Genomic DNA, 17,974 nt, shown 5'->3' with positions numbered 1-17,974 from the left:
GAAAAAGGGGTGGGGAGGGGATGAGGGAAGGAAAAGTAATAGAATGAGACAAATACCCTATGTACATTACCATATGTACATGTATGATTATGTTGCGACTCTACTTCATAACAACTAGAGAAACAACAGTTGTACTCCATTTGTGTACCATGAATCAAAACAAAGAAAAAGAAAAATATTAAGTCATCAAATATATATACTTGGAGTCTCAAAACAAGAATAAAAGCTATTATGGACCAAAAATATGGGTGTTTCAAATATGATGAAAAATATCAACCAACATATTCAAAATGTCCAACGAATCCCAAGCAGAGTATATATGTACACATATATATGTGAATCCTCAGACAAACACAAGAACATCACAGTCAAATTGCAGAAAATCAAGCATAAGTAGACAATCATAATAGAAGGTAGAGAAATTGAAGCACATGCATACACATGAATAATCAATAACTGTCAACTTCCCATCAAATCATGCACACCAACAAAATGGAATGACACTTTTAAGTATTAGAAGAAGAAAAATATCATGTCAATTTATAATTCTATATCTACCAGAATTATTTTTAAAAGTGGAAATGAAATAAAACCTTTTAAAATAAAGAGAAAGAAGTCATTGCAAGAAGACTTTCCTTCTAAGAAATATTGAAGTGTGTTATTAAAGTTAATAGGAAATTACTACCCAGTGGAACAGAGGTGTACCTGATGGAAAGAATACCAGCAATTACAAATATTATGTACTAGAAGATTATTATCTGCATTTAAAATATATTTAGATGTTTTAAAAAATAATGACCATGTTTTATGGTGTTTATAAATACTTTGAAAATATCTGACATAATAGCACTAAATATTGGAATAAATTAATGTATACTGTGGCAAGGTTCTAAATTTTACATGGCATTTGATATTTATATTAAAGTTAGTGATAAATGAAAACTGTTTATCTTTGTTTTGAGTAAAGAATAAAATATGAAATAAGCAGGCATTAGCTAAAATTATAGTAAAAGGATTATAAAATATATTTGATTTGTAGAAAGGAGTAAAATAAATATAATACTATTAAGGAACATATAAAATAAAATAGGAAAAGGGTACACTTAAATCAACAACTTCAATACTCACATGAAATATAAATGAACTAAAAACTGCTCTTTCTCCCAACAAAAAGCAGGGATTGTCAAATTGGATTTAAAAAAAAGAAAAAAAAAAGCATGACCCAACAATATGCTGTTTATGAGAGGTAAGCTGTAAATAAAAAGGGCCAAATAGTTCAGAAATAAAAGAATAGAAGAAAATATACTATAAAAATTCTAATTGGAGAGGAAAGGAGGGAGAAGAAGAAAAAGAGGAGGAGGAGGAGGGGGAGGAGGGGGAGGAGGAGGAAGAAAGGGAGAAGAGAAAGAGGCACGAAGAGAAAGAGACTAAAATAATTTCTAAAACAAATTCCAATATTTTATATTTTAAGGCAGAAAAAAATCACTATAGATAAAAACATAAAAGGATAAAAGGATCACTTAATCGAGGACATAACTTTGTAAGAATGCATGAACTTAATAACAGAGTCAAGTTATATAATACCAAAAATGAAAGAACTAAGAGAATTATACAAAAATCACAAAAATATTGAGAAATTTAATGTTCTCTCAGCAATTGACAGAAAAATTTTTGTTTTTGTTTTATTTTTTGGTAAAATTTTGTAGATAGATGATAGTTTTGGAAGCTTAGATTAGTATTAATTCTAAATAACCAACCTAATCAATCTTTACAGAATATTAGTTCTACAATAGTAGAACAGAAACTTCTCTAAAGCACATAAGAATGTTCATTGAAATTGGTCATGTGCTAGGATATAAATTAAGTTTGAATATATTTCAGCTGAATGGTGATACAAAACAAATGTTCTTTGAGAATAACCAAATTTGTATTAAAATCAATAAAAAATTAAGTATCTGAATAATTCCCAATAAAACTAAGCAACTCAGAGGAATTAGGAAAAAAATCATACCATCAATTTATATGATTCACAAAAAATTAATCTTGTATAGCTCATAGATTTCAATGTAAGGGCTATAGATATCAAGCTTCTAGATAAAAATAACAAGGTTAGGCAGAAATTTCTTTCACAAGACACAGAAAGAAGTATGTATAGAATAAATTGTTAACCAAGTTGGTTTCATTGGAATTCAGTTTCTTCTCATCTAAAACATGACTAAGAAAATGAAAAGGCAAGCCAGGCATGGTGGTGCACACCGGTAATCCCAGTGACTTGGGAGGCTGAGGCAGGAGGATTGCAAGTTCAAGGACAGCCTCAGCAATGAGACCCTGCCTCAAAATTTAATAAAAGAAATGAGAAAGGCAAACCAAAGACTGGAGGAAATATATTTGCAATACATGTATCTGACAAAGGACTTGTGTTCACATCATTAGTCACCAGAGAAATACAAATTAAAACTCAAGACATACCATTATTTACAAGCTACATTCACATAAGAACATCTAAAATATAGACTGAAATGACTAAATACTGACAGAGATGGGACAAATGGAGCTCTTGTAAATTTCTTATAATTTCAAATGTAAGAGTGTGGGAGTGACTCAACACATAAACGGTGTGCCTTGCTTGTGTCAATGACCAGCAATTTCACTGTAGGTTTTTAGCTAGCAAATCAAATCAAAATATAGTTAACAAAAACACTTTTACCAAAAATTCATCATAATGAATTCATCATAGAATAAAAAAGGAAATAATTCATCAATTGAAAAATGTATAAATAAATGAATTGCAAGTTTTTATATGATGGTATATTAGCAATGAATGGAATAAAGAGGAATAAACTGAACTAATTAAATAATAGCAAGCAATAAAATATACCATGGTAATATCACAGGCATTCTGAACCTAAAAAAGCCAAATACAGAAGAGACTCTACCATATAATATGAATGTATGAAGTTCCAGAACAGATAAAATTAATCTGGTGATTAATTTTAGAATTAATTTAGAAATTAGGGAAGTGGTCCTTCTAAGAATGAGGGATATAAACTGTAAACTAATTGTAAGATCAGATAGAGGTAAACGAAGGACAGGTAGACCAGACGTAATTTTTAGAATAATTTTATTGGGATGGCTCTCAGGCGAGGATCACAGGTCCTCTAGGGTGAGGGCCAGGGTGGAGGGCCTGGGAAGTCGCACCACAGCTCCGGGTCCTTCTAGGATTAGTTGGGGACTCTGCCGATTGGCAGGCGCTTTTGAGAAGACATTAGGGTTTATCTGTCAGCGCCTGATTGGTTGTTCTCCCTCTCATGCTCGGGATGCGTTTTTCCTTGGTCTATGCGTGGACTGCTTGAAGCCCTGCCTGCATCCAGACCTCAGACAGCCCTAACACTAATGGAAGTTTACTTTCTTAAGAGAAAAATATTTATATTTTGATAGATTGTTTGGATTTGTCAAAACTTATAAAACTTTAAATTAAAGATCATTGACTTGCCTCACAGTCTGACTGCCTTGGAGCTGTGGCTACGCTTTGCCCTAGGAACTTTCTGTGCAAAAATGCAGGACAAGATTTCCCAGAGCTATGGTAAAACCCTGTCTGAGGAAGTTCTGTGCAAAGGTACAGAACAAAAACAGTTTTGACCCTGAGCCCAGACACTAGCTGCCAGGGATAGAGAATTCTGGGCATAATAAGATAACCACAATATCTTGCAAGTGCTGCAAGCTTCATGCCTACCTGCTTTCCGAAGCTCAAGACAATGGGCTTCCTGGATACAGCAGGATATAACAGGCTGTTCCTAGCACTGCAACAGTAGAATAACTACAAAAATGCTTCTAGTTCTGTAACTTTTTATTGCACAAACAACAATGTGCACTAACTTTCTGATGAGACTCTACATAATAAATGTACTGGACTAGCTCTGGGTCACTGTTCCTTCATCAGAGGTCAGTGTCCCACCTGGACCCAACTTTCGCTCCATAAGTGTTTGTGTGTCTTTCTTAAACCTCTTGCTGGTTTCCAGAGTTAGACTGTGCAGGTTGCAGCATTAAACTCTATTTATTCACTATATGAACACTATATAATAGTAATAACAATAATAGAATGATTATCTCCCTCTCCTTTCCCCTCCCCCCTTCAATTTCCTAGTTATCTTCCTGTACATCTTCCCCTCCTATAAACATTACTTTATTTTTCTACTACAAATGTGACCTAGAACCTAGTGTCTTTTAAAAGGACTGAGTGTTCTTTGTTCTTCCAGAAATATAATTATGGACTTAGAATTGCTGCCTATTTATCTCTCTGCTTAATGTGCCATTTTATTTTTTTAACAAATACAAGAATTTACACAATCATATATATTTTTTACTTCAATTAGAATGTTCCACTCTTACTCCAGTTTTAATATTATTGTGGAAATGACTTTTAAAAATAAATAAAACCCTCTGACACTGTTTGGATCATGCTTAAACCCTCAAAAGAAAATCAATCTTATAGTAATGTCATGGCAATATGTTGATTCTAATAGCAAATCCTATTGTGATATTTGAGCTCCATATTATTTTCCAGCACTTGGAAGTGACTGGTTTGTTTGTTTTATAATGTTCATCAATCAAGTGTACCCTAAAAGAAGATTTCCACCACGTGGACAAAAAGAAATACAGTTTATAAGTCTTTCATACATACACAGAGACATCAAACATTCTTCAAAAATGGGGAGGTAATTAATAAAGCAAAGATATGTAACAAATGAAGAGCTGAAAGCAGAGATATCAAAAATATAATGACTGAATTTATATTAAGTATGCTGTATTTATAAATTTAAGTCGAGTTATCTTTCAAACTAGGGGCAGGAAAGTACTATTCAAGAAAATATCATGTACTATATAAAAGAGTTGCACCTATGTCTTTTGTAATTACAAACAAAAATTAAAAATAAGAACAAAACATTTTAATTCTACCAGATAAAAAATTGAGACTCTTCCTCATCATATTTCTTAGTGCACTTGCTTTAGAAAAATGATAATTGTGTAGATGTGGTCTCCCTCTGTCCCTTTGAGGTATCTTTAAATACTTTTTAAAAGCTAAATAAGCCTTTTGTCAGTTTTATAATCCAGCCCTGTTTTTCTCAAGGACTCATACCATTTTGATGAAATATAATCATTATGGAAGAGAGTGTCCATGTTTCCCAATTTCTATGAGCAGAATTCTAACTTCAACTGGCACTTGGCTTCAAATTGAAACCTATCTCCTTTCACAGAAGAAATTTATTCTTCCTTAACATAAATAAATTAACTACCCTATTTACCAGATGAATTTAGGATGAACTATGTATAACTCTCCCCCTACAAAATGATACTGTCAAGCCCTCATAATTGATTCTGGTTATTTTTATCTTAGGAAACATAAAAATTTCCTTCCACTTTTAGAATTTTTTAGTGGGCCTACTGTGATGCACCTCCCACCCTGTTATAATGCTTAGTCAATAAAGAAAGCCTTAATTTTTCTTTCAGTTACTTTTATGGAGTTGTTTGCTACATTAATAAGAGATCTTGTTTTTATGTATTTTTCCCCAAAATTTTCCTCTCTAGTTTTCTATACCCCTCACAACATGGTGGACTAAGGTTATCACACAGAACTGGAGTTTATGATTCAAAGATAAGTTGACATTTTCAGTAAGCCTTTAAATTCCATTTCCAGTGTTCCAGAGAATAACTGAGGCATCTTTTGATTTTATAAAGATAAATAAATAAAGTTTTAGGATGGTTAAATATTTTGAAGAAGAATAAAATATGTAAGTTTAATTATTGAAGCAATCAAATAATAAATTAACATAGTCTATATTTTTCAATGGCATAGATTTATTAATATTTTTACAATTTTTATGTAGAATCATTTCAATAGGTTTATGAATGCTATGATCTTTATTTAACTAAATGTGATTATTTACTTATAATTCTAGTTGTGGATTCCTTAAATGTGATATTCACATTAATGTAATCATCTAAACCTGAAATTTTCTCTTTCAAACTTTCAGTGAAAAAAATTATACAATAATATTGCTTTACAGAACATTGTAGGAATCTTTATTCTTTGAGAGTACTCCAAGAAATGACTAAACCCGGTTCGCCAGAAGCATATAGATAGAAAATGAACTATAAGGTCACATTCACAAGCATCCATGACCTCTTTGAGCACACACCAGAAGGAGACATGAATACTAAAACTTTACACTTTAGTGGGAACTTAGAAATAATCTATTTTACTTTGGATGAGAAATCTTGGACTTGGTATGGTTAAATTATGATAAAGGACCAGTCTCAAATTTACCAGAACAATTTTTTTCTGCTCTCACTTTACAAAATATTTCTTGCATCACCTCTCTTCCAAGTTTTTTGAAGTTGGATAACTGAATGACAATATTATCTGGCTAAGGAATACAATTTGGTCCATGAGTAGCAAAAACTACATAGCTGAAATGAACTTAAATGAATGAACTTAAATTCTGAAAAGTCACAAACCTGTTCTGCCTCTATAGCTAAGAATCACTGTGGCCACGTGAAGGTAGTTTCAGCTCATGTTCCTTTATTACTTTGTGTATAAAATAAAAACATTGCACTTGAAGTTCCTTCCAGCTGTGTGTTTTTAAAGCGTCCTTGAGGTCCTATTCAAATTAATAAAAGATAAATGAGTGGGAAATAACAGCTCATAATGACAGAAATAAAAGAACAAACTGTAATGTAATGATTCTTTATTCAAGTCAACATCCAAGGCTAACCAAAGGAAAGCAAGTTTTTCTTGTGGCAATTTTTTTTTTTTTTTTTTTTTTGCTGCACCCACTCAAATATGAATCCAGGAAAGTAATTATAAGAGTCTTTTTGAAAATTTTGTCTTTCATATATTTGACCTCTGATATGTTTATTTCTTAACTTCCCTAAAGAAAAAGTCACAATCATGAATTTATAAATTAGCATGATGATATGTACAATTGAATGTGCTTTTCCATTTTCAGTGACATTTTCCTGGGAAATACATTAAAGCACATTGTCTAGGAGACCCCAGGAGCTGCTAAAGAGAGTTCATGAGTCCAGGAATTCTGGAAGATCATAGCTACTCATTTGACAACTTTTTTTTTTACCCTTACTTTTAATCTGCTCCACAAAGTCATCATTAATGAATTCTTGATGAACAGATTGATTTAGACAGCTTAAAAGATAACAACCTAATTATTTTTATGGCAATTAAAGCTATTTTAGCTTTAAAATCATTTAGTAAATTATATTTCATATTGAAGATAATACTACCAGGAAGAGAAGATAGGTCCAAAGTTGCCAAAAACTTTAAAGAAGCCAACTACATTCTAAAATGGATCTTATCCTTTTTCTATTTTGCATAACATGATCCTGATGTACCTATAGGATTGCACCTTTTTCTTAGTAAAATGATATCTGATTAGGTTATCTAGGACTCAAGCACTATAGAAAAACTTAACCAAGTGTTAGCTGCCAAGGGACAGCACTGTAATATCCTTACCATATTTATCTGCTCACTCCATGACATTGAGCATGATCAGAACCCGTCTTGAAAACAGACTCTTGGTCTTGACAATCTGTTTAAGATCTAACACACTATTGGGGAAAATAAGGGAAAGTGCATAAACAGTCTATAGTACCTAATTACAAAGTATATTTAGCTCTTCCCCTAACACATTTACAAGACCAGTGGAAACAGTACACATTTTTTAGGTTTCAAATATAAACATAAATGTCTAAATGAATAAAATATATCAAAATGAACTTTTTATAGATTATAAAGTAAATTCACATTCATTTTAAGATCTATAAAATGGTCTAGCTTAACTTCCTGCAAGCTCTCTCATGGGTTTCTTGAAATTGGTTGAGTATTTTAGTAAAAATTCACCAAATTTGCAAATCTCAGCATAATATTTACAATTTAAAAATAAAGGGGTGAAATAACTATCAGTACTTGTGTATTGAGGCTAATAAATCACTTAAATTTATGGCCAAAATAAGCTTCTATTACTAAGTCAGTATTGAAATTTAAAAGTCCTGTGTCATTTTAAATGCTTAGTCCAGGCATTACCTAGCCAACTTTAACAATCACCTTCCTTTACAGTATCCACTTTATGATTTTAAATCTTAATTAGTTGAACTAAGTAGAAACTCATTCCTTAGAGATATTGTAATACCTGTAGAAATATTTCTTTTCTAACCCTTTCCTTTTATTTTTAAAAGTTCCACAGAAAAAGTCTTTATTTCATTAAATCTGGTCATTTCATAAAATGAAAGAGAATAGTAAACATCTTTCCATAAATTCATTTAATTTTGATTCAACTGTTCTACTAAAATATTAAGTTTCAATAGAGCATAAGAATTTAAGGTGAATTGAGAAAACTTCAACTAAATTATTTTTTCCCACAAATATTATTGATAATAAAAAGTTACTGCTAATTGTTTTCTGTGTTCTAGGCTCTCTCACACATCAATACTCACCTATATATCTATATGTATAAATTAGTATATCACACTATGAAGTAGAAAACTCTCTCATATTTTATTTGATCTCAGAAACCATTATACTATTAATTACAAGATCTAAGATAAACCATTCCTATGTGCCACTAAGAAATAAAGCAAAGCTAATGAACTATGACATCAATTCTGAGACTCAGCAAGGACAGTAGAAAATAAAAACTGCATTTTACAATCAATTAACAATGCTCTTTGTCATTACCTTTTTTTTTTTTTTCTTTTTGCATAACGTAACTGCAAGAGGAGCAAGGTCATACAACTTTCTTCAAGTTCTAGGGTTAGCAATTGACAGCTACAGTCTAGCTTCAGGTTATTCAGACATTAATCACTACCCTACATTGCCTGTGATACAAAAAAAAAAAAAAAAACAATTGAAACTATGCTACAAGTACAAAATGCCTGGAAAAGGCCAACAAGGGCAAACCTGGAGGTGGTAGGATAGAAAATGCTCCATTGCTCAACATTTTAAAATTATAAGCAACATCTTTTGCAAGAAGATTTTAAAAATTCTCACACTGTATGTGGTTGTTAGGTTAAATCAAGTATTTTCACCATATTTTGCTGCAAAGTCATTGCAGAGTTTTTGTCAAAAATGTTTTTTTTGTGTGTGAGACAGTGGGACACAACCATTATCTGAATGTTTCTTAAATTGTGCTGGTATTACTTAAAAATCATTTTTTACTAAACTATCTTTTGTGCAAGATAAGGATAAGGATACACAAAAAACTTGTGAATATGCAATAAAATTGAATAATTCAAACTGAAGCACATCATTTCTTCAGGAGAGTTTAGTGAACATTTTTCTGGTCTGAAAAACACACATTAGGTATTATTGATTTGTGCATTATCTTTGAAATATCACACTTGAGAAAATTTACTACAATTTTGCAAAGTATGGACTTATTAATCTGTGTCCATAGATTCTGTACTATCATTGGTTTTACACTCTGACACCCTGCCCTCTGTACCACTCATGTAAAATATATTTATCCTTAGTACCGCAGCACTCTAAACAAACCAAGAATGTCAGTTTTCAGAAATCACATGTACATACTGAGTATTCTAGGTTTGTGACTTGCAGTGTGCTCTAAAACAAATGCACACCCATATGACATTAGTGAATACATTGCTGGATTGTTTACCTTTTAAGTACCATGATGAATGGAATTATACCATAATTGATTATGTAGTGAAAGGTTATAAACCAATTTTTGGAGTGAGAAGAGAGGGTGATGATTATTCAAAGAAATGTGATATAGAAAGATATTTCATGTCAAAAAATTGAATGTGGTTGATGAATTCTTTAAAAATACATGGTAGAAACCATTGACAAAAACCACAGAAGAGGAGGCTTCTTGGTGGAAGAGCCGCACAGAGATACGCTTAGGGGCGGAGTGAAGGTTCCAGGACTGCGGGCAGATTCTCTAAGGAGAGGCAGACTAAGGAGACTCGTCTGCGAAGGGTGAGGCTCCCAGGCCCAGGAGGTAGGTCCGGACCCCTGGGAACTTTGCAGAGGAAGGCAGTCCAGCCCAGGCGATAGTTGTAGATTGAGGGGAACCTGTAGGAGGGGAACTAACCAGCGAGACCTCCCCACCGGGTGAGTCTTCCCTGCTGGGTGAGGTTTTCCCACAAGGACGGTAAAACCAGAGACACAGGCCCAAACAATCCTTGCTTCAGCCCACAGCCTAGTTCCCCTTTGGATGACCATTGGTCAACAAGTAGCAGCACTTCTGCCCACTAGCAGGGAATATATCCCACCTGAAGTCCACCACCCCTAGAGAGGCAGCTTCCTTGTGGAGCACCGCATTACCAACTTCCTCCAAGACTTCAGGATACTGAAGGCTAAGAGGGGATGTACTAGAAATCTTCAGGGACATTATAAGTCAACAGAGGAATTCTGCAATATCTTAGCGGTCCACTGATACCTGAACAATATGAGAAAACAAGGGAAGAAAATGCCCCAAACAAATCTAGATGTTACATCAATAAAATCCAATGACAGCATGGCAGAAGAAATGACAGAACGGCAGTTCAGAATGTACATAATTAAAATGATCAGGGAAGCAAACGATGACATGAAAGAGAAAATGCAGGCAATGAATGATGAGATGAAAAAGCAAATGCAGGCATTGAATGATCCCACCAATCGACAGATAAAAGAGAAAATACAGGAAGCAAAAGATCATTTCAATAAAGAGTTAGAGATATTGGAAAAAAAAACCAAACAGAAATCCTTGAAATGAAGGAAACAATAAATCAAATTAAGAACTCCGTAGAAAGCATAACCAATAGGATAGAACACCTGGAAGACAGAACCTCAGATATTGAAGAAAAAATATTTAACCTTGAAAACAAAGTTGAACAAACAGAGAAGATGGTAAGAAATCATGGGATATCATGAAAAGGCCAAATTTAAGAATTATTAGGATTGAGGAAGGCTTAGAGAAACAAACAAAAGGAATGAACAATCTATTCAATGAAATAATATCAGAAAATTTCCCAAATCTGAAGAATGAAATGGAAAATCAAGTTCACAAGGCTTATAGGACTCCAAATATACAAAATTACAACACACCCACACCAAGGCACATTATAATGAAAATACCTAACATACAAAATAAAGACAGAGTTTTAAAGGCTGTGAGAGAAAAGAACCAAATTACATTCACGGGAAACCAATACGGATATCAGCAGATTTTTCAATCCAGACCCTGAAAGCTAGAAGGGCCTGGAACAACATTTTTCAAGCCCTGAAAAAAAATGGATGCCAACCAAGAATCTTATACCCAGCAAAACTTACCTTCAAATTTGACAATGAAATAAAATCATTCCATGATAAACAAAAGCTGAAAGATTTTACAAAAAGAAAGCCATCATTACAGAACATTCTCAGCAAAATAATCCATGAGGAAGAGATGAAAAACAAAGAAGAAAATCAGCAAAGGGAGGAATTATCCTAAAGGAATTGTCAAATAAAGGAGGAACAAAGTCGTGTCAAAAAAATAAATAAATAAATAAAATTTAAAAAATGAACCAAATGACTGGGAATACAAATCATATCTCAATAATAACCCTGAAGGTTAATGGCCTGAATTCATCAATCAAAAGACATAGACTGGCAGATTGGATTAAAAAGAAAGATCCAACAATATGTTGCCTGCAAGAGACTCACCTCATAGAAAGAGATACCCATAGACTAAAGGTGAAAGGATGGGAAAAAACATACCATGCACATGGACTCAGCAAAAAAGCTGGAGTATCCATCCTCATTTCAGATAATGTGGACTTCAAGCCAAAGTTAGTCAGAAGGGATAAACAAGGACGTTTCATACAGCTTAAGGGAACCATAAATCAGCAAGACATAACAATCATAAACATCTATGCCCCAAACAGTGGCTCATCCATGTTTGTCAAATAAATCCTTCTCAATTTCAGAAACCAAATAGACCATAACACAATAATACTAGGTGATTTTAACATGCCTCTCTCACCACCGGACAGATCCTCCAAACAAAAATTGAACAAAGAAACCATAGATCTGAATAACACAATCAATAGTTTAGACTTAACAGACATTTATAGAATATACCATCCAACCAAGAGCGAATACACTTTCTTCTCAGCAGCACATGGATCCTTCTCTAAAATAGATCATATATTATGCCACAAAGCTAACGTTAGCAAATACAAGAAGATAGAGACACTACCTTGTATTCTATCAGATCATAATGGATTGAAGTTAGAAATAAATGAAAGAGTAAAAACAGAAACTACTCCAACACCTGGAGATTAAACAATACGCTATTATATGATGAATGGATAACAGAAGACATTAGGAAGGAAATTAAAAAATTCTTAGAGGTAAATGAGAACAAAGAAACATCATATCAAAATCTCTGGGACACTATGAAAGCAGGACTTAGAGGAAAATTTATTTCATGGAGCGCATTCAATAAAAGAAGAAAAAATCAACAAATAAACGACCTAACACTACAGCTCAAAGCCCTAGAAAAAGAAGAACAGACCAACACCAAAAGTAGTAGAAGACAGGAAATAGTTAAAATCAGAGCTGAAATCAATGAAATTGAAACAAAAGAAACAATACAAAAAATTGACAAAATAAATAGTTGGTTCTTCGAAAAAATAAACAAAATTGATAAACCTTTAGCTACACTAACAAAGAAAGATAAGAGAAAACCCAAATCACTAAAATTCGAAATGAACAAGGAAATATCACAACAGACACGACTGAAATACAAAACATAATTAGAAGCTATTTTGAAAATATATACTCCAACAAAATAGAAAATTTCGAAGACATCAACAGGTTTCTAGAGACATATCAATTGCCTAAACTGAACGAGGAGAACATACACGATTTAAATAGACCAATTTCAAGTAATGAAATAGAAGAAGTCATCAAAAGCCTACCAACAAAGAAAAGTCCAGGACCAGATGGGTTCTCAGCCGAGTTCTACAAAACCTTTAAAGAAGAGCTCATTCCAATATTCCTCAAAGTACTCCATGAAATAGAAGAGAAGAGAACCCTCCCAAACTCATTCTATGAAGACAATATCAACCTGACACCTAAAACAGACAGAGACACATCGAGGAAAGAAAATTTCAGACCAATATCCTTAATGAACATTGACGCAAAAATTCTCAACAAAATCTTAGCAAATCACATACAAAAATATATTAAAAAGATAGTTCACCACGATCAAGTGGGTTTCATCCCAGGGATACAAGGTTGGTTCAACATCTGGAAATCAATAAATGTAATTCACCATATCAACAGACTTAAAGTTAAGAATCACATGATTATTTCAATAGATGCAGAAAAAGCATTTGATAAAATACAGCATCCCTTCATGCTCAAAACACTAGAAAAAATAGGGATAGTGGGAACATTCCTTAACATTGTAAAGGCCATCTATGCTAAGCCCATGACTAATATCACTCTAAATGGTGAAAAACTGAAAGTATTCCCTCTAAAAGCTGGAACAAGGCAGCGATGCCCTCTTTCACCACTTCTATTCAATATCGTCCTTGAAACTCTAGCCAGAGCAATTAGACAGAACAAGGAAATTAAAGGGATACGAATAGGAAAAGAAGAACTCAAACTATCCCTGTTCACTGAGACATGATTATATATTTAGAGGAACCAGGAAATTCCACCAGAAAACTTTTAGAACTCATAAGTGAATTCAGTAAAGTAGCGGGATATAAGATCAATGCACATAAATCCAATGCATTTTTATATATAAATGATGAATCTTCAGAAAGAGAAATTAGGAAAACTACCCCATTCACAATAGAATCGAAAAAAATAAAATACTTGGGAATCAATCTCACAAAAGAGGTGAAAGACCTCTACAATGAGAACTACAGAACACTAAAGAATGAAATTAAAGAAAACTTTAGAAGATGGAAAGATCTCCCATGTTCTTGGATAGGCAGAATTAATATTGTCAAAATGACTATACTAACTAAAGTGCTATACAGATTCAATACAATTCCAATTAAAATCCCAATGACTTACCTTATAGAAATAGAGCAAGCAATCATGAAATTCAACTGGAAGAATAAGAAACCCAGAATAGCTAAAGCAATCCTTAGCAGGAAGAGTGAAGCAAGGGGTATCGCAATACCAGATCTTCAACTATACTACAAAGCAGTAGTAACAAAAACGACATGGTATTGGCACCAAAATTGACAGGTAGATCAATGGTACAGAATAGAGGACACAGACACAAACCCAAATAAATACAATTTTCTCATACTAGACAAAGGGGCCAAAAATATGCAATGGAGAAAAGATAGCCTCTTCAACAAATGGTGCTGGGAAAACTGGAAAACCATATGCAGTAGAATGAAACTAAACCCCTATCTCTCTCCCTGCACAAAACTCAACTCAAAATGGATCTAGGACCTTGGAATCAGACCAGAGACCCTTAATCTTATAGAAGAAAATGTAGGTCCAAATCTTCAACTTGTTGACTTAGGATCAGACTTCCTTAACAGGACTCCCATAGCACAAGAAATAAAAGCAAGAATCAATAACTGGGATAGATTCAAACTAAAAAGCCTTCTCTCAGAAAAGGAAACTATCAGCAATGCGAAGAAAGATCCTACAGAGTGGGAGAAAATCTTTGCCACTCATACTTCAGATACAGCACGAATTTCCAGAATATATAAAGAACTCAAAAAACTCTACACCAAGAATGTAAATAATCCAATTGACAAATGGGCTAAAGAAATGAATAGACACTTCACAGAAGAAGATCTACAAGCAATCAACAAACATACGGAAAAATGTTCAACATCTCTAGTAATAAGAGAAATGCAAATCAAAACCACCCTAAGATTCCATCTCACCCCAATTAGAACGGCGATTATCAAGAATACAAGCAACAACAGGTGTTGGCGAGGATGTGGGGAGAAAGGTACACTCTTACATTGCTGGTGGGGCTGCAAATTAGTGCAGCCACTCTGGAAAGCAGTGTGGAGATTCCTTAGAAAACTTGGAATGGAACCACCATTTGACCCAGCTATCCCACTCCTTGGCCTATACCCAAAGGACTTAAAATCAGCATACTACAGAGATACAGCCACATCAATGTTCATAGCTGTTCAGTTCACAATAGCCAGATTGTGGAAACAACCTAGAATGCCCTTGAATTGATGAACAGATAAAGAAACTGTGGTATATATATACCATGGAATATTAGTCAGCCATAAAGAATGATAAAATTATGGCATTTGCAGGCAAATGGATGAAATTCGAGAATATCATGCTAAGTGAGATAAGCCAATCTCAAGAAACCAAAGGACGAATGATATGGCTAATAAGTGGATGATGACACCTAATGGGGGGTGGGAGGGGTTAGTGTTAGGGTTAGAGTTAGGGTTAGGGAGGGGGGCAAGAATGGAGGAAGGAAGGACTGTATAGAGGGAAAAGAGGGGTGGGAGGGGTGGGGGAAGGGAAAAAAATAACAGAATGAATCAAACAATATTACCCTTTGTATATTTATGATTACACAAATGGTATGCCTTTACACCATATACAAACAGAGAAACAACGCATATCCCATTTTTTTACAATAAAAAAAAAAAACCACAGAAGACTGTAGGAAAGGATATGTATAGTAAGATCTCATTTTGTTACAAAGTATATATATGTATGTACATGTATGTATGCACATATATGTGTAGAGAAAGTTCTAGAGGAGTATTTACAATCTTCCCTCTATGGCAATCAGTCATATGGTATTCTACACACTCACAGTACCATGTCACTGAACACATAATTAAAAAACTATGTACACAGTTGACTCTAGGAATTAGTAGGAATCTAGTGAGTCACTAAAAAGTGTTAAGTATGGTAATTGATATGCGGGAGAAGCTTGCAGATTCTATTTCTAGTTTTAATTTTTTATCTATAATTTTATTTATTTTACAATACATATATACTAACTACTACTGTTTATGCCTATGTGTGCATGTGCACATAGGCCAACTAGACAAAAACCTTGTCTCCTTAACTCTCCTTATGCTAGAGAGTGTGATGGCATTCCTTTTCAAATCAGGGAACTATAAGCAAAGTGTCTGAAAGAAAATAGTCTAACAAAGCAGGAAAATTCAGTTCCCAAGATCCTCTCCTATTTAAAAATGGCACAAAAAATAGTTTGAAAAGAAGTGAAAACAGTATTAAGTTGTGGTTCATCTCTGAGGAAAATATTAAGTTATTTCTTTCTGGGCATTCAAAGCTTGTTGCCCTTTTACAACAAATATTTGTAAAGTGTCATCTAGAAGTATTCCTCATTGTTTCCCGTTATGAGAAAATACTAAGGCAACAAAAATTTACCAAAAGAATATAGACTGAGATAGCCTATGTCCATTGAATCTTCATTGCTATGACAAATTCCTGAGAAAAGCTGCTTAGGGAAAGAATGAGGTATTTGGGCTCACACTTTCAGAGGTTTCAGTCTACACTTGGCTGGTTCCATTGCTTTGAGCCTGAGGTGAGGCAGAATATCATGGCAGAGGGCATAGAGGAGAAAACCTGCTCAGCTCATGGCTGGCAGGAAACAGAGGGGGACAGGGAAGAGACTGGGGACAAGAAACACCCTTTCAGGGCATACCCCCACATGACCTACTACTGTTTCCACCACTTCAAAGTAGTCCATTCAGCTACTGATAGACTAGTCCCCTGATGAGGTCAGATCCCTCATGATTCGATCACCCCTCACAGTCCAGCCTCTGAATACTACTGAACTGGGGACAAGCCTTCAACACATGAGCCTCTGAGGGACACTTCAGATTCAAACCCTAACTTTGTATTCCATTTGGTGAAACGAATTCTTCATGGCTTGAAAATATGTTTAGTCAACCAAGCCATTCACGGGGAAAAAAATAACCAGTATGTAATGTAAAAATTGGAAATATGTATGATTTTAGTTTTCTAGGTATGTTCCTAGGTCCTTAAAATTTTATTTTTGAAAAAGCCTTGAAAATTAGTATGAGGCTCTAGCAAAACATGAAAACATCATTTGAAAGACCTAACCTAGCATATTGCTAAATAGTCTGTTTATAATACAATTTTCTTAAAATAGCTTTTTTTTTCCCCCTAAATCTCCATGGTGTAGGAATAAAAGCATAATATTTTGGGGGTCATTTAGCACTGACACCTGAAGAGGCTTTTCCATATGTACATTCTTTCTCCAAATTAAAGGAAGAATTCAGAAAATGTGGAAACTATTTGTCCATACTGTGGACTTGTACATATATCAATACTGTTTTATCATCCTAAATATGGAAATGAATTAAATGTATTTAAGATTATGAAACTTTATAAAATGTGCTTCCGGAGCTTTGAGGATTAAGATTAAGTGCGTTTATTTATAAGGAGAAAATTTTATATGTGTAATTCAGGAGAAAGTGGGAATATATACGAATTATGTGCCCTAACTAATGCTTTTTTAGATGGAGGAAGAACAATAAATATTTAATAAAAATGCAAATATGAAGCCAAACAAGGTGCAATTGCAGCAATAATTTTAAACTATATAGTTTAGCTCAAGAATTAGCCCTTTGGCAATTTATGCTCTCATCACAAATAATGGGAGAAGTGGAGGGGATGTTAGGTATGGGAAAAAATAGATAAAAATGAATTATTTACTTGTGAATGATGAGTTGCTTTCTGCCTTCTATCTTTTCAGAATGACCCTGTTACGTTAGATTTCTGTTGTTTTACTCCGGAACTGTAGTGCTTGACAATTTTCCTTGTACATGAAGTACAATGTACAGTACAATGAACAATACATGATTTAAGTAATTACTCCTGCCACAAATGAGATTTCAATGTAACTGTTTTTTTTTTAATTTTTGTCCATGGTTTAAAAAAAAAAATTTGACCTGAGATTTA

The sequence above is a fragment of the Sciurus carolinensis genome, chromosome 13 (assembly GCF_902686445.1).
Source record: "Sciurus carolinensis chromosome 13, mSciCar1.2, whole genome shotgun sequence".
Lineage (NCBI taxonomy): Eukaryota > Metazoa > Chordata > Mammalia > Rodentia > Sciuridae > Sciurus > Sciurus carolinensis.
Note: the sequence above shows the minus strand (reverse complement) of the source record.